Below are 24320 nucleotides of genomic sequence, written 5' to 3'. Positions count from 1 at the left end.
CCCCCCCGCGCAGCCGAGGTCAGCGCTGACGCGGGAGAGGGAATCCCGGTGCAGGCACAGTTTCCCGCCCGCCGTGGAGCCACACCCCTCGACCTAAGCCACGCCCCCTACCAGTACTTAACGCGCTGAATACGAGCCGCGCTCAGATACCTGGTAAACTCCTGAGGCACAGCCGGGAGATTTTAACTGTTGGGCTAATTGAATTTTAATTTTGCTGTAATACTATGTTTTTACTCGCTACTTGCACTAAAACGCTGCTAAACTCAGGCACTTACTCTGACTTGACCCCCCCGCGCAGCCGAGGTCAGCGCTGACGCGGGAGAGGGAATCCCGGTGCAGGCACAGTTTCCCTCCCGCCGTGGAGCCACGCCCCCTCGACCTAAGCCATGCCACCTACCGGTACTTAACGCGCTGAATACGAGCCGCGCTCAGATACCTGGTAAACTCCTGAGGCACAGCCGGGAGATTTTAACTGTTGGGCTAATTGAATTTTAATTTTGCTGTAATACTGTGTTTTTACTCGCTGCTTGCACTAAAACGCTGCTAAACTCAGGCACTTACTCTGACTTGACCCCCCCCGCGCAGCCGAGGTCAGCGCTGACGCGGGAGAGGGAATCCCGGTGCAGGCACAGTTTCCTGCCCGCCGTGGAGCCACGCCCCCTCGACCTAAGCCACGCCACCTACCGGTACTTAACGCGCTGAATACGAGCCGCGCTCAGATACCTGGTAAACTCCTGAGGCACAGCCGGGAGATTTTAACTGTTGGGCTAATTGAATTTTAATTTTGCTGTAATACTGTGTTTTTACTCGCTGCTTGCACTAAAACGCTGCTAAACTCAGGCACTTACTCTGACTTGACCCCCCCCGCACAGCCGAGGTCAGCGCTGACGCGGGAGAGGGAATCCCGGTGCAGGCACAGTTTCCTGCCCGCCGTGGAGCCACGCCCCCTCGACCTAAGCCACGCCCCCCTACCAGTTCTAAATGACCTGGTTAATCCCATCCTGAATCTGTCGCTCTCTTCCGGGGTAGTTCCTAAGGCTTGGAAGAGCGCCATGATCCTGCCACTCATTAAAAAACCAGCGCTCGACCCTTCAGTCCATGCCAATTACAGACCCATCTCCCTACTCCCTGCTCTGGCGAAAGTGACTGAGAGGTTTGTTCACAGATCTATTTCTAATTTCATCGAGGAAAAGGGTCTGTTGCATAGCACTCAATCTGGCTTCCGTGCAAATTTCAGCACGGAGACTGCGCTCCTTGAAGTCACAGATGCCATCAGGGAGGAGTTGGATGTTGGAAGAAAAGTGGCACTGATTATGCTAGACCTGTCGGCGGCTTTCGACACCGTTCCCCATGCACTTCTTCTTTCCAGACTCTGGGACTTTGGTCTGCGGGGAACGGTGTGGAATTGGCTTAAATCCTTCTTAGCCGACAGACAATCTGGGCGCCTCCCTACTCCGCCGAATTGTCACCGCTAGAAGTGGGGGTTCCCCAAGGTTCCATCCTGAGCCCCCTCCTTTTTAACATCTTTATGGCCCCCCTGGCGGTGACGGTGGAGTCTTTCGGCGCCCGGATTGTCACCTATGCTGACGACACCCAGCTCCTCTTTGTAAGCAACACGGATGGCCTGTTTGACGATGCCCAGGTCAGGGGCTGTTTGAGCGCTGTTTTTGAGTGGTTTAGACATCATGGGCTGAAGTGCAACTCCGACAAGTCGGAGTTGCTCTTCTTTGGTTGTACCTCTGAGCCTGATTGGAAACCCTGGTGGCCGCAAGATATGTTTCCTCCCACTAGTTCGTCTTTGACAGCCAAAAATTTGGGAGTGATGATTGACAATGAGTTATCTTTCGGACCGCATATTTCATCTCTTACCGGGAAATGTTTCGGCATCCTTCGGATGCTTCGTAAATTCCTCCCTCTAGTCTCCATCCAGCACAGGAAAATCATAGTCCAGGCACTGATTGGCTCTAGGCTGGATTATGCGAATGTTTTGTTTCTGGGACTTCCCAAATATCTGGTTAGGCGTCTGCAAATCGCCCATAATTTTGCAGCCCGAGCCATCTTTGGTCTTCCAAGAAAAGCCAGAGCCACTGATCTTCTCTCAACACTACACTGGCTTCCTATTGCTAAAAGGATTCTGTTTAAAACTTTGACCACGACTTTCAAGGCCCTACATGGCATAGGCCCCAAATATATTTCCAAACGATGCTGACGAGGGTTGAAAACCCGAAACACGTGTCCAGGGATGGCGAAGACAGCGAAGATAGCAAGATCGAAAGATGATGTATCGCGAACACTCTACTACAATGACCACAGTCCTTAGGGGCAACTTCCGCCGGTGTGTGAGTAGTGTGCGACCCCACCCCCCTTTTTGTAACTTTAAGCTCCCTTGAGCAGCGGGCTGACGAGCCTGGGATCCCGCACCTAAGCGCCGGAGTGGTACTATACCTGGCACATATTGGCAGCCATCGGCGACCCCAGAACACTGCCTATCCCTGCTGACGAGGGTTGAAAACCCGAAACACGTGTCCAGGGATGGCGAAGACAGCGAAGATAGCAAGATTGAAAGATGATGCATCGCGAACACTCTACTACAATGACCAGAGTCCTTAGGGGCAACTCCCGCCGGTGTGTGAGTAGTGTGCGACCCCACCCCTTTTTGTAACTTAAAGTTCCCTTGAGCAGCGGGCTGACGAGCCTGGGATCCCGCACCTACGCGCCGGAGTGGTACTATACCTGGCAGATATTGGCAGCCATCGGCGACCCCAGAACACTGCCTATCCCTGCTGACGAGGGTTGAAAACCCGAAACACGTGTCCAGGGATGGCGAAGACAGCGAAGATAGCAAGATCGAAAGATGATGCATCGCGAACACTCTACTACAATGACCAGAGTCCTTAGGGGCAACTCCCACCGGTGTGTGAGTAGTGTGCGACCCCACCCCTTTTTGTAACTTAAAGCTCCCTTGAGCAGCGGGCTGACGAGCCTGGGATCCCGCACCTATGCGCCGGAGTGGTACTATACCTGGCAGATATTGGCAGCCATCGGCGACCCCAGAACACTGCCTATCCCTGCTGACGAGGGTTGAAAACCCGAAACACGTGTCCAGGGATGGCGAAGACAGCAAAGATAGCAAGATCGAAAGATGATGCATCGGGAACACTCTACTACAATGACCAGAGTCCTTAGGGGCAACTCCCGCCGGTGTGTGAGTAGTGTGCGACCCCACCCCTTTTTGTACCATAGATGAGGTAGCTGCCACACTTGCCTCAATCAAGAGTGGCTCCCCCAGTGACCCGGTCCCCATGCGCTTTCTCAAGATAGTCACCCACACCATTATCCCCCCGCTTACTGCTCTTATCAACGCCTCTTTACTCCAGGGAGAAGTCCCTCCCAGCTGGAAAGCGGCTGTCGTTAAAGGGCTTCTTAAAAAACCTACAGACCAATCTCTCTCCTCCCAGGGATTAGTAAGGTTACGGAGAAATTAGTGAACAAAAAGCTGTCACTACTTTTAGAATCCAACAACTTGCTCAAGAGCTCCCAAACGGGCTTCCGCCCAGGTCAGGGCACAGACACCGCCCTCCTAGCGGCAGTGGAGAAGGCCAGAGACATTCTAGACACAGGAGGATCAGTGGCAGTGATCCTCCTAGATCTCAGTGCGGCCTTCGACACTGTCAACCACCAGGTTCTAACTCAGCGCCTGGGAAACATCGGAGTGGAGGGCAAGGCTCTGAAATGACTCTCATCATTTCTCTGCCAACGTTCCTTCCAAGTCTGGGAGAATGACAGCCTCTGCTATTCCCCTCCGGTGTGGAGTGCCTCAGGGCTCATCACTGAGCCCCACATTATTTAACGTGTACATGGCCCCACTGGAGGAGGTGGTCACCCCATTTGGAGTGACTATCATCAGCTACGCTGATGATACCCAGCTGGTGGTAACCCTTTCTCACCCCAATCAAGAACCCTCCAACCTCTACAGCTGTCTCTCCAAAATACACGGATGGATGAACAACTCAGCACTCAAACTTAATGGGTCTAAAACCGAAATTCTGCTCCTAGGACAAAAAGGGCTCTCCCTGCCTCCCAACATCTGACCCGCCTGTCTGGGTGAACCCCCGATCCCCAAGACGGAGGTCAAGAGCCTGGGAATATGGTTGGAGAAAGACCTAAGCTTCAGAACGCAGGCAAAGAAAACGGCTGGCATCTGTTTCGGACTCCTTAGGTCATGTAGGAAAGTGCTCCCCCTGCTGCCCCCCAACTCCCGGAAGCTGTTGATCCAAGGCCTTATCATGTCCAGGTTGGACTACAGTAATGCTATTTACCTGGGAGCCCCCGAAGCCACTTTTCACACCCTATAGAAAATCCAGAATGCCGCTGCCCGGCTGCTCACGGACACCCCGGCCAGAATATCAGCAAAACCAGCCTTGAAGAAACTTCACTGGCTGCCAGTCAGAAAAAGAGTGGTATTCAAGGCTCTCTGCCTGGCACATCAACTCCTCCATAATGAAGGCCCTCCCATCCTTAAAAGCTGTATTATCACCCCCTATAAACCTACCAGAGCACTCCGATCAGACCACGAGAACCTCATCGTAGTACACAGAGTGAAGAAAGCCCGTGCCGGTGGACGTCGCTTTCTGTGAACACGGCGAAGCACTGGAACTCTCTACCTCGGAAATTGAGAACAGAACCTAACCTCCTCCACTTCAGAAAATCTCTGAAAACCCTTCTCTTCCCCTGATCTCTTTGCACAACCTTGACTTCCGCCTCCTCTTGATTTACTAGGTCCAGCGCTGGGATGCTCACGGGTTACTACGCGCTCTACAAAAACCTTAAATAAATAAATTCTCTATTAATATCACTAACCATCTCCCAATAATATCTTGCTGAACCATTTCACAACTACTCCTTGATTTTAAATTATTATACACACTACTCCTCTATCTTGAGATGAGACATTTGCAAATTGAGCTTATTGAGCGTATTAGTGCCTATAAATGAGTATCTAACTTATAAATATAAAGACTTTCAATTCCTCAAGGTAAGTCATTCTTGTCTGATTCTTGTGCTTACTATGTAATCCATTCACGTTCAGAAATAAAATCTCAAAGTGCTCAATTTATAAGTCTGAAACAAACAATACATCCCCCGTACGGGTGCACCACCTCCCTCCCTTCCTCCCTTTCTCCTGCTAGACCTTAGAAGAATTTTCTGAGAATCCTGTTGAGCTTTAACCAGTGAAATTGCTGCCATTCTTCACCTGGTTGAAAGAGTTGATCACTGCATCTCTTCTGACAACTGCTTACAACATAGGGGTCGATTCTGATTCGGGAAAAACCGCTCCGAATAGCCGTTCGGAGCGTTTTTCCTGTACGAATCGTACCCTGCAATGCCCCCCGTACGTATGACGAAGTACGATTCGTACCAGGAGCCGTACTCCGTACAACTCTAATCTCCGTACGATTCTCCGTCGGAACCCGCTGTACGCGACATCTGTATGGTTCGCGGCCGGTTTTTATGACCCAGCAAGTACGATACGTGTCGGGTACGCACCGTATGACCCTTTTTCTACGGGAGCTGAAAACAGCAGTAAAAGCAAAGTTCGTGCTGAAACAGGTACGGAACGGCGCCCCCGGGTACGGTGCGTACCCCTCATGATCGCAGGGGTACGCACCGTACCCCTGTGATCATGGGGTGTACGAGCCGTTCCCCCATTGTACGATTGGTGTACGAGCCGTACCCCCATTGTACGATCGGTGTACGAGCCGTACCCCATGTACGATGGGGGTACGGCTCGTACACCGATCATACATGGGGTACGGCTCGTACACCGATCGTACAATGGGGGTACGGCTCGTACACCGATTGTACAATGGGGGTACGGCTCTTACACCAATCGTACAATGGGGGTATGGCTCGTACACCCCATGATCGCAGGGGTACGGTGCGTACCCCTGCGATCATGGGGTGTACGGACCGTACGGTGTGTATGTGTTTGTGTGCTTTTCCGTACGACTCGCCCTTACCTGACGTGGACCGTACAAATTGCGTCCTCATACACCGGTCCGAATCATACTCGTCGGGTCGTACAGCATGTGTATGAGTCGTACGGTATGTGTACGAGTCGTACGGTTCACGGTTTCAGCCTTGCAATACGTACGGACCCATCCGACTCGGACGGACGGGTACGATTCGTACGGAGAGGGCTCCGGATACAAATCGTACAGACTTTTTTTTTATCGGAATCGACCCCATAATGTCTTGAAAGTACTTCTAATTCTAATTTTGGGCTAAAAGAGGCTTATTATTTTTAATTTTTTGCAAATTCATATGATGGCAAGGATGCCAGAGACCCTGGTGCAAGCATGCAAAATAGGCTTTCTTGAACCTATGGTTAGATACTGAGATACTGAGACACAGACATAATTGGAGTACAGAGGGTCACTCCAACTCCTGAACCCCAAAACACTGCATCTGCTGCACTACCAATAAATTTGCCTCTGAGGAGAGTGAATAGCATTAAAGAACATTTGAGCATAGGATTTATCCATGAGAAACACTACTTTTACCTTATGAATCTTTCTCAGAAAAGCTTGCATGTTAGGAACTTCTTCAGATATTTAAAGTCTCCCTTCCATGATACCCGAAATTTAGATAACTCAATGACCTGGACAGGAGCACCTGCTCTTTTAAAATTTTGGAAAAACATTTCATTGCCTTTCCCTGTGTAGTAAAAAAAGGCTAGATCTTCAAATATTCAGTAACTATATCATTTTGTGGCCTAAAAAGGTTTCAGGCTTCGACAAGAAACTGCTATTTGGTTCTGCAGTCAAGGATTTATAAGCTGATAGTCTTTGGAGGGATTTTGTAAAGAAACCTGATGTGCTCTCACAATAATCAAAGCTCCTCACCTTCCAGTATGCCTACAAATCTTACATTTTTCCTTCTAGGTCCATTTTCAAGATCCATAATATCCTTAGAGCCAGATCAGAGTAATTGTCTTTCTTGGAGATGGAGGGTTTCTGAAGATAGGACTTTTTCCTCAATTTGAGCCACTTTACTTTCTTTTCCACACATGAAATTGGCCCTTCATCTTACTCATTTATTTTTTAGTACCCTCTTGTTTGTATTGGTACTAATAATTTGTGCAAGAGTCTGGTAATATTTGTCTCTGAATAATGTTCTGTGGATCACTGACAGAATATTGACCTAAAAAATATAAAAGTACAGAAATATCAATACAAAAATATCGATGTCCAGAATATCAAAGTCCTATCTGTACAATGGTAAGTAAAAAAATATTGGGGAAAAAATATTGTTGTCTAAAATATTGTTTTAAAAAATATCGTTTTTTTTAGGTTTAAAAAATAATGTAAAATATTGGAAATACTGAATATAATTAAAATAAACATAGAATTATTAGAAAACGTTTAAAATTATAAGTATTACATATAATGTAAAAAAATACATATATATAAAAATATGTAGTGAGAAAGGCGGACCTGTCCGCCGAAACGCGTCTGATCGTTTTTCTTGTTAATAAAGACCCTTGATTGGAATCCCACGGAGTCGGTGCCTGTTTTTCGAAGAAGTGTGAACACAGGATTGAGTTCATATAAAATATAATATATATATATTTACTTCATAACATTAATATATAATTATTGTATTAAATTATAAATTCTTAAAATATATCCATACTAATAATATAAAGAGAGAGCCCAAACCTTTGAGGCGGGTAATCTCAGGAACCACAGCACCATCACAATACCCAATACAGCGTTGGAAAGGGCAGTTGCAGCAGAAGGACATAGGCTATACAGACACCCACCATATACATTTAAAAGGTAAAAGAACCGTGCCAGCAAAGTAGTCCCTTGTGGGCGAATCTGCGTTGTGCTGAGGGAGTGTGCTGGGGGCGTGTGCTGGGGGCGTGACAAACACTGGGGGCGTGTGGTACGTTCCACCCTTCATGCCATGTCTCATATTGTGTGCTAATCCCACCCTGCTCCCTTTAAATACCCCTGCACCCCATGATCATAATCCACCCGTACTCCTTAAAATACCCCAACACCCTTAAACACTAACCCATCTTAACCCTAAAAATACCCCTATACCCCAAAACCCAAACCTAGCCATGAACCCTATAAATACCCCTGTACCTCAAAACCCAAACCTACCCCTGAACCCTAAAAATACCCCTGTACCCCAAAACGCAAACCTAGCCCTGATCCCTAAAAATACCACTGTACCCCAAAACCCAAACCTACCCCTGAACCCTAAAATACCCCTGTACCCCAAAACACAAACCTAGCCCTGAACCCTTAAAATACCCCTGTACCCCAAAACCCAAACCTACCCCTGAACCCTAAAAATACCCCTGTACCCCAAAACCCAAACCTAGCCCTGAACCCCAAAAGTACCCCTGTACCCCAAAACCTAAACCTACCCCTGAACCCTAGAATACCTCTGTACCCCAAAACCCAAACCTAGCCCTGAACGCTAAAAATACCCCTATACCCCAAAACCCAAACCTAGCCCTGAACCCCTAAAATACCCCTGTACCCCAAAACCCAAACCTACCCCTGAACCCTAAAAATACCCCTATACCCCAAAACCCAAAACTATATCTGAACCCTTAAAATACCACTGCACCCCAAAACCCAAACCTAGCCCTGCACCCTAAAAATACCCCTGTACCCCAAAACCCAAACCTAGCCCTGAACCCTTAAAATACCCCTGTACCCCAAAACCCACACCTACCCCTCCACCCTAAAAATACCCCTATACCCAAAAACCCAAACCTAGCCCTGAACCCTAATAATACCCCTGTACCCCAAAACCCATACCTATCCCTAAACCCTAAAACTACCCCTGTACCCCATAACCCAAAACTATATCTGAACCCTTAAAATACCCAAACACCCCAAAACATATACCTCAGTACCCCAAAACATATACCCCTATACCCATACTTACCTTATCCAAACATTAAAAAAAAAACATGCTTTTACCATTCATGCATTTACAACGAATTTCGTTGTAAATGTATGCATAGTAAAAGCATATAAAATGTAATGCCATGCGTTATAATGGCATTGCGGAGTCATGGTACTTTCGTAATGAAAGTATGCGGAGTGATGGTATGCGGAGAGAAAGTTGCAGAATAATGGGTGTTTACCCTCCCCCGGTAAGTACAATGGTGGCACGGCGGCCCACATCTCCAGCAACATACTCATATTTTTTCACCACCCATTTGAAAAATGCACAGGTCTCTCTCATTGATGGCCAGCACCAACATACACTTTTAGACTCACCTCCCGCCACAAGTTCTAGAATTGCGAACTTTAGAGCTGGGGAGCTACGTTCGAATCTCGGCATCAGCTCAACATCCTGTGATTCCAGGCAAATCGCTTTGTCTCCCCGTGCCTATCACGGTACACAGACAAAATATCGATTTTTAAATATCGATATGCAAAAATATCGAAGTTTAAATATCGATATACAAAAATATCGAAGGTAAGTAATATCGACAGTCTAAATATCGATATTGGTATGATATCAGTAATATCGAAGTTGTAAATATCGATGTTAATAATATCGAAATTAATAACTTTGATGTTACTAATATCAATTTTTAAATAAATTTAGTGTATATTATATTGTATTTATTATGTTTTATTATTTATTTTTAATGTTATTTTATTAAATATTGTCTTTTACTACTGTAGCGGGTTGTGGGTTTATAGGGGAATAGGGTGGGAAGTAATTTAATTATGTTAAATTAATTATTAATTAGTAGGAATTATTAATTAATTAATTTTTAATTATTTTTAATTAAGTTATTAATTGATAAATATGTTCTGTAGCGGGTTATGGGTTTATAGGGGAATAGGGTGGGAAGTAATTTAATAACAATTAATTAATTGATATATGTTTGTACATATTTTAATTAATAATTAATTGGTAATTAATTTCTATTAATTAGTTTATTAATTATTATAATGCCATTATAACGCATGGCATTACATTTTATATGCTTTTACCACGCATACATTTACAACGAAATTCGTTGTAAATGTATGAATGGTAAAAGAATGTTTTTTTTAATGTTTGGATAAGGTAAGTATGGGTATAGGGGTATATGTTTGGGGGTACTGAGGTATATGGTTTGGGGTGTTTGGATACTTTAAGGTTTCAGATATAGTTTTGGGTTATGGGGTACAGGGGTAGTTTTAGGGTTCAGGGCTAGGTTAGGGTTTGGGGGGTATAGGGGTATTTTTAGGGTTCAGGGGTAGGTTTGGGTTTTGGGGTACAGGGGTATTTTTAGAGTTAGGTTTGGGTTTTGGGGTACAGGGGTATTTTAGGGTTCAGGGGTAGGTTTGGGTTTTGGGGTAAAGGGGTATTTTTAGGGTTCAGGGGTAGGTTTGGGTGTTGGGGTACAGGGGTATTTTAAGGGTTCGGGTACAGGCGTATTTTAGGGTTCAGGGGTAGGTTTGGGTTTTGGGGTAAAGGGGTATTTTAAGGGTTCGGAGTACCGGGGTATTTTAGGGTTCAGGGGTAGGTTTGGGTTTTGGGGTACAGTGGTATTTTTAGGGTTCAGGGCTAGGTTTGGGTTTTGGGGTACAGGGGTATTTTTAGGGTTCAGGGGTAGGTTTGGGTTTTGGGGTACAGGGGTATTTTTAGGGTTTAGGGATAGGTTTGGGTTTTGGGGTACAGGGTATATTTATAGGGTTAAGATGGGTTAGTGTTTAAGGGTGTTGGGGTATTTTAAGGAGTAAGCGTGGGTTATGATTATGCGGTGCAGGGGTATTTAAAGGGAGCAGAATGGGATTAGCACATGATATGAGACATGGCATGAAGGGCGGAACATACCACACGCCCCCGGCATTTGTCACGCCCCCAGCACACGTCCACAGCACAACGTAGATACGCCCACAAGGGACTACTTTGCTGGCACGGTTCTTTTACCTTTTAAATGTATATGGTGGGCGTTTGCATAGCCTATGTCCATCTGCTGCAACTGCCCTTTCCAACGCTCTATTGGGTGTTGTGATTGGTGCTGTGGTTCCTGAGATTACCCACCTCAAAGGTTTGGGCTCTCTCTTTATTATATTAGTATGGATATGGATGACCACCAAGAGCGGCCAATGCCCGTCTTGGGGTCCTTGCTATATTTAGAATGGAATGTTGCCTTACAGGCATCAATCTCAGGTGTTGCAGCCCACTTGCCACATATTTGGCCACCTTATCGCATAGAACCCACTCCGAGGAGCAGGGGTGAAGCAACTCCTCTGTATCCAGCAGATCCGATTGGGAGGTCGAGGGTCCAGCCCGAAGGTGGGGGTCAGGGAAGGGAAGTGGAAGGGTGCCAGGATCGTTCGTGTTCCGACTCACCCTCTGATACCATAGGGGAATCTTCAGGAGGGGAAATATCTGGGACCTGGTCGCCCGGTGGTGGGGTAGCGCTTGGAACATCGACCAGAGAGGTCTGGTGAAGGCATCTAGATCTACCCCATCAGAATGGGAACGTTTACGTGGATTCTCGGGCGGGGGGTGGTGATAGCCTCCTGTAGGTTTGGGGGCAGAAGGTATCAAATAGGTTGCATACACTTACATTGTATATACATTTCAAGTAGTAAGTGCCATTATTGTCAGGTAGTTTATTTTGTAGTTTATATTAAACTACAAGAGGTAAAAGTCAGACCAAACATTAGTTTGAGACGTTTCACTTTTTCAAGTATATACATACCACCAAAAACATCTTGCAGTTTTATCCGTTTGCTGCCAGAACTCGGGTGTTGCACGTGAAAGTGATAGAGCTTGAAAATACCACGAAAGTCTTTCCACATCAATGAAAGAAACAGCACTTGGGGACTGAATGAGTTCTGCATTAGTTTATTAGATCAGGCCACTGAATGGATTCTGCATCGGTGTATTAGATCAGCCACTTCTGGCAGGGCGCCTTTCAGCTGTTCACACGCCTTTGTTATCTGAAGGGTGCCATTTTATGAAAAAAAAAATATATATATATATATATATATATATATTTTTTTTCATAAAATGGCACCCTTCAGGTAACAAAGGCGTGTGAACAGCTGAAAGGCGCCCTGCCAGAAGTGGCTGATCTAATACACAGAGGAAAAAGGCGCGTCTGCCGAAACGCGTCCTGTTGTTTGTGCAATAAACTTCTTTTGAAAATCTCCACGAGAGTGCGGCCGCTTCCTTCCCTGGCGGGGGAGGGGGACTTTTGGAGCTGAATATATATATATATATATATATAAATATATTAGCAGCCCGCCGGACGTTGTCCGGGGGCAATGAGGCTCCAGGGCCAACCGCCCGCCTGGGCCAACCCGCCCGCCCGCCCTGACATTGTCCGTGTCCCGGAGCCACCTCCCGCCCGACATTTTACGTGTTCCTTTGCCTTACCTGAGCCGCCGCTCCTCCCCGCGCTCCTGACTTCACCGCCGCTCGTCACCGCTCCTCCCCGCCTGTCTGCCGCTCCTCCCCGCGCTCATGTCCGCCGCGACTCCTCGTCATCATGCACGTCGCAGCCAGCGCTACGTCGCGGCCGGCACTACTTCCAGGGGACTACTTTTTCTTTAAGTTACATTTTTCAATTTACATTTAATTTTTATTTTATATAGCCTATGTCCATCTGCACACCCTGACATTTTCAACGATGTATCGGGTGTGTGGATTGGCGCTGTGGTGCCTGAGTTTACCTGGCTAAAAGGTTTGTGTTCTCTCTTTATAAAAGTAGTATAGACAGATATAGATATAGATATAGATAGATAGCTGGTAGTGGCAGAGGTTCCAAATAGAAAAATGTGACCTGTTTAATAAATGTATTTATTTTTTGAAGGCTCTTGAAGTGTTTCCTCATTTTAATAATGTCTGTTTATCTTTTTCAATTTTCTGGCCAATCCCTTGGACTGTTAAATTGATTAATTTGAGGCTCTTGAAGGGTTTTTCCTTGTTGTATGTTTGGTATGCCTTCAAGAAATTGTCCGTTTCATTTTGTTAATTGTCTGCAAGCCCTTGCACTGTTGAATTGATTTTGTTCTGGCTCTGTAAGGCTGTTTCCTTGGACTTCGTTTTAAACTGTCTGTGGTTTTTTTTGTGAATTGTGTGCAAGCCCTTTGTGTTGTCTAAACTTTCCTAATCCTTTTTTTTTATTCTGTGTGTAAGTCTTGGCCCTGCTCGTGTGAATATGCCTAGGTGTGTTTTTATTTTAATTGCTAAGTATTCTTTTCAGCATGGTGGTTCGTCAGGTTATTTTTCACCCGATCGCGTTTCACTTTCCAAATCATTTCCTCTCTTCTGTGTGCAAGTCCTGGCCTTGCTCTTGTGAATTTTCCCAGTTGTTTGTTTATATTTATTTCGTAAGTATTATTTTCTTTGTTGAGGATAGTCTGCAGATTTCGCCCCAGTTCGCGTTTGTCCGTGAATAAAATGCGCCTTAGTTTTTCCTGTTTACCCCCCTGTGACGTAGTTGTCTAAGTGTTGAAGACTTGTGATGTGTTTTTGCAGAAGTCGTGTGTTTATTTCTTTATTAGCGTTGCAATTGGTGTTCTGTCCATTTAACCCTGCCCCCTGTGTGACGTCTTTTGCGTTTCAATGGAAGACAGTCATCGTAGATGCAAGTCACGCCCGCTGTTGAATGTTGTCTGGGTAACTCCTTGCAATTTGTGTATATTTCTTATTGTTATAGCGCGCACGTCGTGAGTTTTCGCGCACCTCGTGAGTTTTAACGCCATTTCCGCTGTATGTTTTGTTGTTTAGAAATGTGCGTCCTAAATTACGTTTCTGCTCTATGTCTGCATATTAAGCGCATTTTCGCTATATCTGGGCATATGTATCTGTGTTGTTCTTTACCTTGGAGGCTGTTTGTTATTAGCATTTGGCATTGCTTTGTAAACGGCCACATTTGTTCTTTGAGACGCCCATGACCACATTCTTACACTCGACCACGCCCCCAAGGGACTACTTTTCCACTTTTAGCGCTTTTGCTTTTTTAAATGTATATTGTTTTTCATCTATAGCCTATGTCCTTCTGCTACATCTTCCCTTTCAAATGGTGTATTGTGTGTAGTGATTGGTGCATTACTTTTGTAGTTTACCTGGCTCAAAGGTCTGTGTTCTCTCTTTATCATAGTAGTATAGATGTACATATGAGACTTTGTATAATACAACTTTATATCTCTTTATTATTTGGCATACGCATGTATACCTTTCTATGTAGTTATGCATCTATGTGCTTATTATTTTACTCCTATTGTAGGAAAAAAACTTCAACTCTCTCCAATTCACTACTCTGTTTCATCCTATACCTCTTACACTATATCTTTTACCTCCACTCTCTGACTCGTCTCCAACCTCATTGAGCTACAAAGATCTCCCTAATAACTCTTTCTAGACTCTTCCCTCCTCTAACCCACCTTTATCCTATTAAATCCATCTAACACACTCACAAGTCCACAGCTGAAATTAGCAACTTTTATTTCTTTATACTAATCCACCAGTAATTCATGTTGGGTTCCGGAGTAGCGTGCTACACACCGAAAAGCTCTTCAACGCCTCCGCATGGGTCGTAAGAGCTATATAAATACAATTACAAATTACATCAAAGGTTATGTTATGGCGTATGTACTTACTTGCCACCAGGCCCGGACTGGCCATAGCGGGCACCGGGCAATCCCCCGGTGCGCCGCACGGGTGGGGGCCGGTTTTGGGCCCCTGAGGGACGTTTTTGTTACAGGGCCATTTTTGCAGCAGAGCTGCAAAATCGTCCCTGTACCAAAATCGTCCGAAAACCGGCCCCGGGAAAGAGCTCAGCGGCACCTCCAAACGCCCCCCTCACCCCGAGTGGGGAGGTGGGGAGGCAGCCGAGCACTTTGCCATGGCCGGTTGTGGTTCCCAGGCCGGCCCTGTTTGCCACTCATTCTGCCACTGGCAAGGCTTTTGGGGTTTGTTATTTTCCCTCCCTGGTGTCCAGGATCTCATCGCTGACCAGAAACTGGTGTTTAGTGTGAAAATAGTTGATATTTTGCTGATATTTCGACATTTTATAAGCTTGTTGGTGTCACTGGTGGTCTAACCAAGATACTTACCTGGTTGTTGGGTTACTTAGCTTGGACAATACCGGCCTAGTTTGTATCACATGCACAGCAGCCATGTCAGCTGAAGGCAGCTCAGCCCTGAAGTATCTCTTCCCAGGCCTCGAATACAGCTGACCTAAAACAACAGGTGTAATCGTCATCTCGGCCCTACCAGCAAACATGGCCTTGAAGGCCTCCCCTGCGTGCTTTATCCTAGTGGATGTGCACAAAGGAAGTCAGCCATAATGACCCTGTCTCCTTTGTTAAATATTTAATGGGCTGACTAAAGAAACAAAAAATAGAGTGGTGGGGGTGGTACACAATCCGGTCTTATCCATTATTAATTAGGCTTTCATGGAAAAAGGAGTAATTACCAGCTTTTAGCAGCATTAATTATCTTGCTAATGTAGGGCACTGAGAATGCAGTGACAGGGGTGTCTGCCAGTCACTATGTCACAATGCTTGCCCTTTTTATTTATTTTTTAATTTTTTATAAAGTTTCATATAGCGCTAGCTGGACCCGTGGGTATCAGAGCGCTTTACATACACAAAGGAAAACAAAAAGAATCACATAACATCGCTGTACGTGAGTATGCATAGAGACAAAAGCAAAGATATAATACTTATGTATCCAGTGAGGGGAAAAGGAAGGATTCAGGTGGCTGACACATATAGGGCACCTAGAATTATGTGATTGTGAAGCCACGGGGATTTTTGCATAATTATATATTTGCCACATTTGCCACACAATCCATTATCTGCCGCATAAATTGTAGATTTGAACAAAAAAAATAGTGTCTAGCTCAAACGGTTCACAAACTACCACAAATGCAGGAAAACGTGTTGCAGCGCAGTGGAAGGTACTTTGCAAAGGTTGACTAGTTACATTTTTGTTGCTTATTGCTATATTTGGGTATTAAACTGGTACTAATGAGGTGCAACCAATGCCCAGATAATGTTAACAAGTTTGACAATCATAAAATAATGAAGTAATACTATCACAAAATGTGCCGCATTATGCCGCATAATGTGCCTTTTCCTGCTGTATAATTTACTCAACTCTGACACATAATTTGGCCCTCTTCTGCCACATAATTCTAGTGGCCCTACTTAAATGTGACCCAGTTCATGGGGAAAGACAGTATGGCATAGTCTTTCAGTGCATCTGATTGGCTATAATGGATGAAATGTACGCAGCGGCATCTGAAGTGCATCTGATGGACTGCCGTAGATGAGATGTATGTGGTGGCCGTCTGAAGCGGCCCTACTTGCCTAAGGTAGAAACGGTGGAAACAATGTCTCATTTTGAAAACATGAACTTTCTTCATGGCTGCCGTTACCGCGCTACATGGCATCCTGTGTCTGTCACAAGGACGCGGAAGCTGGGTAGTGTCAGAAATACTCTGTATTAAAGTTAGATTTTGTCATCCTTAAACGTCATTCTTATTCTGGACCAGAAAGTCCAGTAAGAAGCGTAGGCTTAAGTTTGGAGTGAGTATTTACTAGTAGAGGTAGGTGAGCATTTCTGCTGAAAAGTGAAATTGGTGGAATCCGTCCCTTTTATAGTCCATCTATGGGGCAGACTTTGGTGTTTGTCGGCAGCGGCCGGCAACATTATAATATGGTGGGGTGTGATGTCCAAAACACTCACTATATATGCAGGCCGCAGGGTCTGAATGCTTTCTTCGTCCTGTCGTCTTGGCGCTCTCCTCCTCGGCGCTGCCTCGGGTGGAAAGGGAGGGACTTCCTTCCTTGTACAACCCAAAACCAACCAAGGTGCAGCTCCAGGATTGGTTGGAGCAGGCTCACCTAGAGCTCATTTTGAGGCTGGTGGCCTGCGGCTGCAAACCGGCTGCAAACCATCGGCTGTTTCTCAGCGCTGGGATTGAAGTCTCTGAAGGGCCCATGTCGGATTGTCCGGCTCTAGACAGCCGGCCATTCTGACATGCGCACTGTCAGTGGGCTGCATTATTAGTGCAATTGCACTGATCAGCGCCACCCCCTGACCTCATGCTGTAACAGCGCGAGTCTGGGACACATTAATAAAATAGTATTTATTACCATTTTATTAATGTGTGTGCCTGCTGCACTAGCAGCAGGTGGGTGATGTTGCTCTGCCGTCGCCCCCGCTTGTGTTTGTTGTGTGGTGAACTATGCGCAAATCGTTTGAAAAGACACCAAAATCCGCTCCTGAAATGAATTACAAAAAAGGCGGATTTTGTGCCCAAACACAGAAAACTGCATGTGTTTGGCTGTCTGAGCCACATTGGTCCAGTGAGGTGCAAGTTATCCACACCATCTCCACCAATGAGAATGGTCCTAAAATAGGGCCCTATATTGATTGGTTGACAGGTTGGCAACAAAGATTACTTTAGTTTCTACATCTCTTTCAACCAGTCAAAATAAGGTCCTTTGTTGTACCCAGCCAGATGAGCCATGGGAGGAACTGCACGGACTCATCCTAAAGGCTGATGATCTCACAGGGGTTCGTGGACCTAGACCCCGCCAGCTTTTTGCATTTTCTCCAGTCTGTATCAGGCATGCACATGGTCTATGAAAATGCTGGACTTGCGTGTGGATTTACTTGTGCTTACTGCATACTAAAACAAGCATTGACAAAGGCAGTAGGCTTGGCCTTGGGAAGCTGGGACAATGGTTATTTTTATTGCATGCAACTCTCACAAAAATGAAAAGAAAAAAGCATGTCATTGTCTAAACATGGCATCCACATGCTTGTGATAAAAATGTTAAATTAAAAGAAAATGTGTATAATTTTGATAGACAGATTTTGTGCTTCCTAGCAGCCTTATGTATTTAGATTCTAAGTCTTTGGATAACATTCTCCAACCCAAACTCAGTCAATTTTCTCCTGTTACGGAAACAGATGTGCTTAACCTTCTCAAGTCTACCAAATCTGGATCACCTGAAGATCCCTGTCCCCCTTCGATTCTCAAAAAGGTTCCTATTCCTATCACCTCTTATCTCACCAACATATTTAATGGGATGTTTAGTAAGGGGATTTTCCCTAAACTGTGGAAAAAGTCCTCTATTCTTCCACTTCTTAAAAAATCCAATTTGGACACGGATAATCCAGCAAACTATCTCCCTATCTCGAGGCTGCCATTTCCAACGAAAATAGTTGAAAAACGTATTAATTCTCAACTGACAGTTCATCCAGGACAATCAGGTATTAGACTCTGCCCAATTTGGGTTCAGGGCCGAGCATAGCATGGGGACTGCTCTAATTAAGACCACAGATGAAATAAAATCTATTCTGGATAAAGGAGGGTCTGCAGCCTTCATCCTTCTCGACCTGTCGGCGGCGTTCAATACTGTGGACCATGCCACCCTCATCGGCCACCTTGAAAAATTGGGTATCCCTGACAAAGCTCTTAACTTAATCCAGTCTTTTTTAACAGAGAGGGAGCACTCAGTTAGTCACAGAGCCTTGTAACTCAGATATCGTAAAGCCGGTCTTTAAACGCCCTTGGCGTAAGTTGAAGCTAGAGGAGTTTCATGACTTACTCGCTGTCAACCCTTTGGGACCGCTATATGATTCGGAGTCTAACTATGGCTCGTTCTGTGACTGGATAAAACATGGTCTTGACTCCTTGATCCCTGCCAAACGGCTTAAGAGGTGATCTTCCACTACTAGCCCTTGGTACAATGACTCCTTGACTGTGTTAAGGAAAGCATGTAAAAAAGCCAAACGGGAGTGGAGAAGGGACTATGACTACGAGAAAAAGCTATGCTACCTTGCTAATATCAAGCAGTATCATAAAGCCATATGTAAAGCTTGAGCTGCATACTATGCTAATGAAATTAAGCTGTGTCCTAATCCAGCCAAATCTATTTTTAAGATTCTTAAAGATCTTAGGTTCAGGAAGGCTACGGTGTCTGCTATATCATCGGCACAGCAGTGCTACAATTTAGCCACCTTTTTTGTTGAAAAGGTTCGTGCCATTTATCAACCTTTCCCTCTAGTCTCCTCTCATTCCTTCCCTTTGCCCCCGGATACTGGGTCTCGGCCGACTTTGACAGCCATCCCGTGTATGTCTCAGGAGGAGCTTACTCCGCTAAGTGGTAAAATCAAAACTGGCTCTCCTGCTGACCCTTTGAGGCCTTCTCAGTTTAGAGAGTCATTTTCTATTTTTTGGGTTCCACTCTGTCACATAATCAATTCCTCCTTTTCCACTGCTATTGTTCCTGCACTGTGGAAACAGACCTGGGTGTCCCCCATTCTTAAAAACCCACACTGGATTCTTCCAAACCGGAAAACTTCAGACCCATTTCTCTTCTTCCTTGGGTGGCTAAGGTTGCAGAGGCACATGCCAACAACGTACTTACTCAGTTTCTGAAATCCAATAACATCTTCGATACATCTCAGAATGGGTTTCAACCGGGCCACAGCACAGAGACTGCTCTCCTGGCCACTACTGAGCATCTGCGGTCCATTCTTGATGCTGGTCAAAGTGCGGCACTGATTTTGTTAGACCTCAGTGCCGCCTTTGACACAGTCTCGCATGACATCTTGCTACAGCGGCAAGAGGAAGCTGAAGTGATCGGGTCCACTCTGGAAAGGTGCAGATCCTTTCTGACCGAAAGATCGTTCAAAGTGTCCGCTCCTCCGTTTCTCTCTCAGGTCCAGTCCATCGACCAGGGGGTACCCCAGGGCTCAGCCTTGAGCCCGTCATTGTTCAATCTTTATGTTCAACTTTTGGCAGCTGTCGCCAGGCAATGGGACCTTGTTATGGTCTCATATGCTGACGATACGCAGCTGGTTGTCACCTTGGCTGAAGGGTCCTCCCGGAATGCCTCTAGGTTTAGAGATGGTATGGCAGCTGTAGCTCAATGGATGGCCACCAACTGTCTGCAACTTAACGCCAACAAAACAGAGATTTTGTTGGTTGGGAAGAATGCCAGCCTGTGGAGTGAGAAGTGGTGGCCTACTGCTCTGGGCGATGTCCCCACACCAAAGACTTTGGTAAAAAATCTTGGGGTGTAGATGGATTAATCTCTTAGCTTTCGGGACCACACCAGGAAAGTGGCTGGCACATGTTTCGGCCTCTTGAGGGGTCTTAAGTCCCTTTTGAAGTTTTTGGACCCCACTATACGTCAGCTGGTTGTACAGACGACTATTCTATCTTGCCTTGACTATGCCAGCTCTCTTTTACTTGGGGCAAATAAGGCTAAAATAGGTCGGATGCACCGTGTTCAAAATGCCGCTACCAGAGCCCTGGTAGGTCTACTGCGATCATGTTCTGCTGCTGACGCTATCCGGAGGCTGCATTGGCTTCCCATGGAGAAGCGTATCCAATTTAAAGCATCGTGCCTATCTTTTAAGATAGTGAAACTTGCTAGTCCCAACTTGTTGAATAACTTGTTGCTCCATATGTTCCCTCCTGCAGGCTGTGCTCGGCGGGGTGGCAGTTGGTCGTTGTCCCGCGGGTTAAGCGCATCCATGCAGCAGGCCTGTCCTTCTGCTACTTGGCAGCTAGGTTGTTGAATTCTTTGCCGGAAAAGATCTGCGGCATAGATTGTCTACTCGCCTTTAGGAAAGCTGTTAAAACCTTTCTTTTTCCTTAAGTCTAGTTTATGGTATTTTTGCAGTTGAAACGGTTTTAGGTTACTGTGCGTGTTATACTTCGTAGCTCGAAGCGCCGGGACGCCCCTTTGCTGGGGCAGCTGTGCGCTATATAAGACGCATTAACATAACATAACATAGGTTGGGAAACTTTACATCTAAGTCATTTTCCCTCCCATGTGGGGTCCCTCAGGGATCCTCCCTGAGTCCATTGCTCTTCAATATTTATGTCATCGAATTCTCATCTCTGATTAGATCATTCGGGTTTTCACATACTTCATATGCAGACGATACTCACATTGTTGTCTCAGCAACAAACGAAGTCGAATTTAATACTTCTCAGTTTCACGACTGTATGAGAGCAATCAGTAACTGGATGGGCAAGCATTGCCTTAAATTGAATTAGAAGAAAACCGAGGTCATTCTATTTGGCAACAAACCCCAATTCTGGAGCCAAGCATGTTGGCCCATGGAGCTGGGAAATCTTCCCATTCCGGTCCAAAAAGTAAAGAATATAGGCAAAGTCATCGACGAGAAATTGAACCTTAATAAACATATCTGCTCGGTCATATCCTCTTGTTTTAATACTTTGAGAATCATTAAGAAGATTCTCTCGTTCATTCCCCTTACCTTCAGAAAAACAGTAATTTCCCTATTAATCCTTCCTAAATTGGACTACTGTAATGGCCTATACTTTAAGGTCCAAAAACAATACATAAAGAAATTACAAAGTGTTCAAAACGCAGCAGTGAGGCTTATTCTCGACGTACCTAAATTTCATTCTGTTTTAGCCTTTATGAAAAAGCTACGCAAGCTGACAGTGGCTAACCGGATCAAATTCAAGGCTCTGTGCCTTACTTACAAAGTCTTACACGATTCCGGCCCTAGTTACTTTAAACAATCCCTTGCCTGGTACATACCCAATCGAGATCTAAGATCCAAAAATACATTAACGGTCTTGCGCCCCAGATTCAATAGACTCAAATGGGCGGTGGGGGGGACTCATTTCTCCTCCGAAAAGGCAGTGCTTTGGAACAGCCTGCCCATAAATATCAAAGCAGCTCCCACGTTACTGAGCTTTAGGAAACTTGATACAACTTGGCCCTTTTATGCTTAGCCTCCTCTTTTACACTGTAACACCCCAACTCAACGCTAAAACACCCTCGGGTAATCATGCGCTTTAGAAGTTTCCATAACATAACATATGTACTTAAAACAGGTATAGAAACCCTTTTTAGTTTTGACGTTCTATCGGATTTGAAATACTGAAAACTAAAGACATAATTTAAACACACAAGGATAACGAAAAAATGAAAAATGTTAAAGAATGGAAGGAAAGAACTATTAACAAAGTAAATGTTTGGCCCACCATCATTGCCACTGTAGTTCACTGCTTCTCAGGTGGATGAGCACATGTGATTAGGAAAGATCCTGTCACTCACAGTTCAAGAGAGCCAATGGCTGAAGTGGGCTGACCTTTTGACCATATTGTATGCTGTGGTGGGTGGAATCAAAATGCTCATGACAGCTGAAGAGACCAGTCGTTGAAGAGGACTGACACAAAGCCCCCCTTTTTATGTTTCTGGTAATGTACAAGTAGTTTACTGGTCTCACTATGAAAAGTTCAGCTGAAGTGATATAACTGGATCTCTACGCTGATATCCTATCTGCATGGTGTGTGAGTGATAAGAGTATGAGGGGATTGGTAACATGGAGCTGTATGGCAGGTGAGTGAATCGTATGAGACTGGCCAGAACCAGTTTGGATTTGCAAGCCACAAGGTGAGACTGAGTCACCATCTCTCAGAATAGAAGAGTACGGCTGGCATTCCTGAGACTTTTGAGATGCATTGGACATTTATTTGTGGGAGGATGGTGGCAGGGCTGTCTTTAAAATGGGAACAGTGGCCTTTCAGTGGTGGCCTAACTGATTACTCCTGCCTGAGCACTCCCGTTACACTAGATAGAGGGTGTTGTGAGGCAGAGGCAGCGGCCTCCTTTGCGGTGCTGAGGGAGCCATTCTGTCCAGGCCTGCCTTATGTCTCTCCAAGAGCTGCCACTCCCAAGAGGCGGATGGCTACCAGGTGCAACGTCTTCATGCCTGATTGTGCTCCTGTTTTGGGCACTCCACTTGCACACACCCCTCATCGCTCCCTTCCAACTGCGGAGACTCCACCGCGACTGTGGGGCCTCCACCATGAGTACAGAGGCCCTTTGCTAATCAGGCCGTAATTGGTTATAGTAGTTGAAGGTTATTAGGTAGGAGGACTGCAGGTCATTGAAGGAGAGCACATGCTGGGCATTGGAGAACAGATTTGTGAAGCACATGGGCCAATATAGTACACAGAGTCCAGGGGTAGTATTCGAGTGCTTCCCGGGTCCTCTATGTATATTTTGGGTCATATACTTGATAGTAGATATAGGAAGGTGGATACCTGACTATGGTTACCCCTGATTTTTTGCCTAGTGTTTAGATGGTTTTCGACTTAGTTGGCCTGGGATCCTGGTAATAAGGGCCCCAGGCTATCTGCTCTCACTGTAAAATGGACTCCATGTACTTTAGGTACATCTCCAATTGGATATTGGGTCACCTTATGAGCCCCTGTACAGTGTACCTTAGCATAGGTGCATCCAAGGCCTACCAGGGGCTGCAGCATGTATTATGCCACCCCCAGCTGGCCAGTCACATTGACACAACTTGCTGATCACTCAGCTGGGGCAAGGTCATGTAATCACCCCTTGCTTAGGTGTAGTATCCCTATACCTACCTTTACATACAGACACATATATACCTATAAGTCACTCCTATGGCAGGCCTTAACAATCCTGGAGGCAGAGTGCTTGGTTTTATGTGAGATGAGGCTCTAGCATGTGCTGAGCCTGTCTGCAGCTTTCGGAATCATGTCCTTACAGCTGTTCTATGATATAGCCATACCATATATTCTTCAGTGCATTATAATCCTCGCGGTTCACTGCTAACTATGGTTTGGCTTTATCAAAACATGTTGTGTAAGGTGTCATACGCTTTGGAATACTACCCCCTCACCAATTCTGGCGACGGTGGTAGCATTACCCCCTTCTAGAGGAAGAAGACATGTTGTTCCCACTAAACCTGGTTAAAGTTAACCAGAGCCTCAGCATCACAAAATGGATGCTGCTGCCACAGACACAAGTCTGACCTCCTGCTGCTGGGAGTCCTTCCAGCGAGGGAGGCTTGGACAATAGGTTTCCTGTCTTGGGAGGAGCTAGCACCACCCCAGACAGGCCATAGTGTATTGGGGCAGGGAGGGCTGAATGAAATGAGACACTGCCTGGGGCACACAAGGTGTCCCATGCATAGCCCGGTTCAAACCAGTTTCTGTGGCACTCCAGCCCCAGCTCTGTTGTGAAACTAGACAAAGGGAAAGGGGTGTAACCACCCCCTTCCCTGGTCCCACCCATAGGAGGGACCGGCAGGTAATCCAGCCCCTTAGATTAGTATATAGGTAGGAGCTGAGTCCAGAGACTTTAGATTTATCCTGACTGAAACTTTAAACAAAACTCTGGACCTTCGACGTTCTTCTTGAAGATAGAAGACTGAAGAATCGCCCTTGTGGTCAAGGAGTGACCACCCTGCACAAGCAGGCACCATCAAGTGAT

The sequence above is a fragment of the Lissotriton vulgaris genome, chromosome 11 (genome assembly GCF_964263255.1).
Source record: "Lissotriton vulgaris chromosome 11, aLisVul1.2, whole genome shotgun sequence".
NCBI lineage: Eukaryota > Metazoa > Chordata > Amphibia > Caudata > Salamandridae > Lissotriton > Lissotriton vulgaris.
This window is presented reverse-complemented; position numbering follows the sequence as displayed.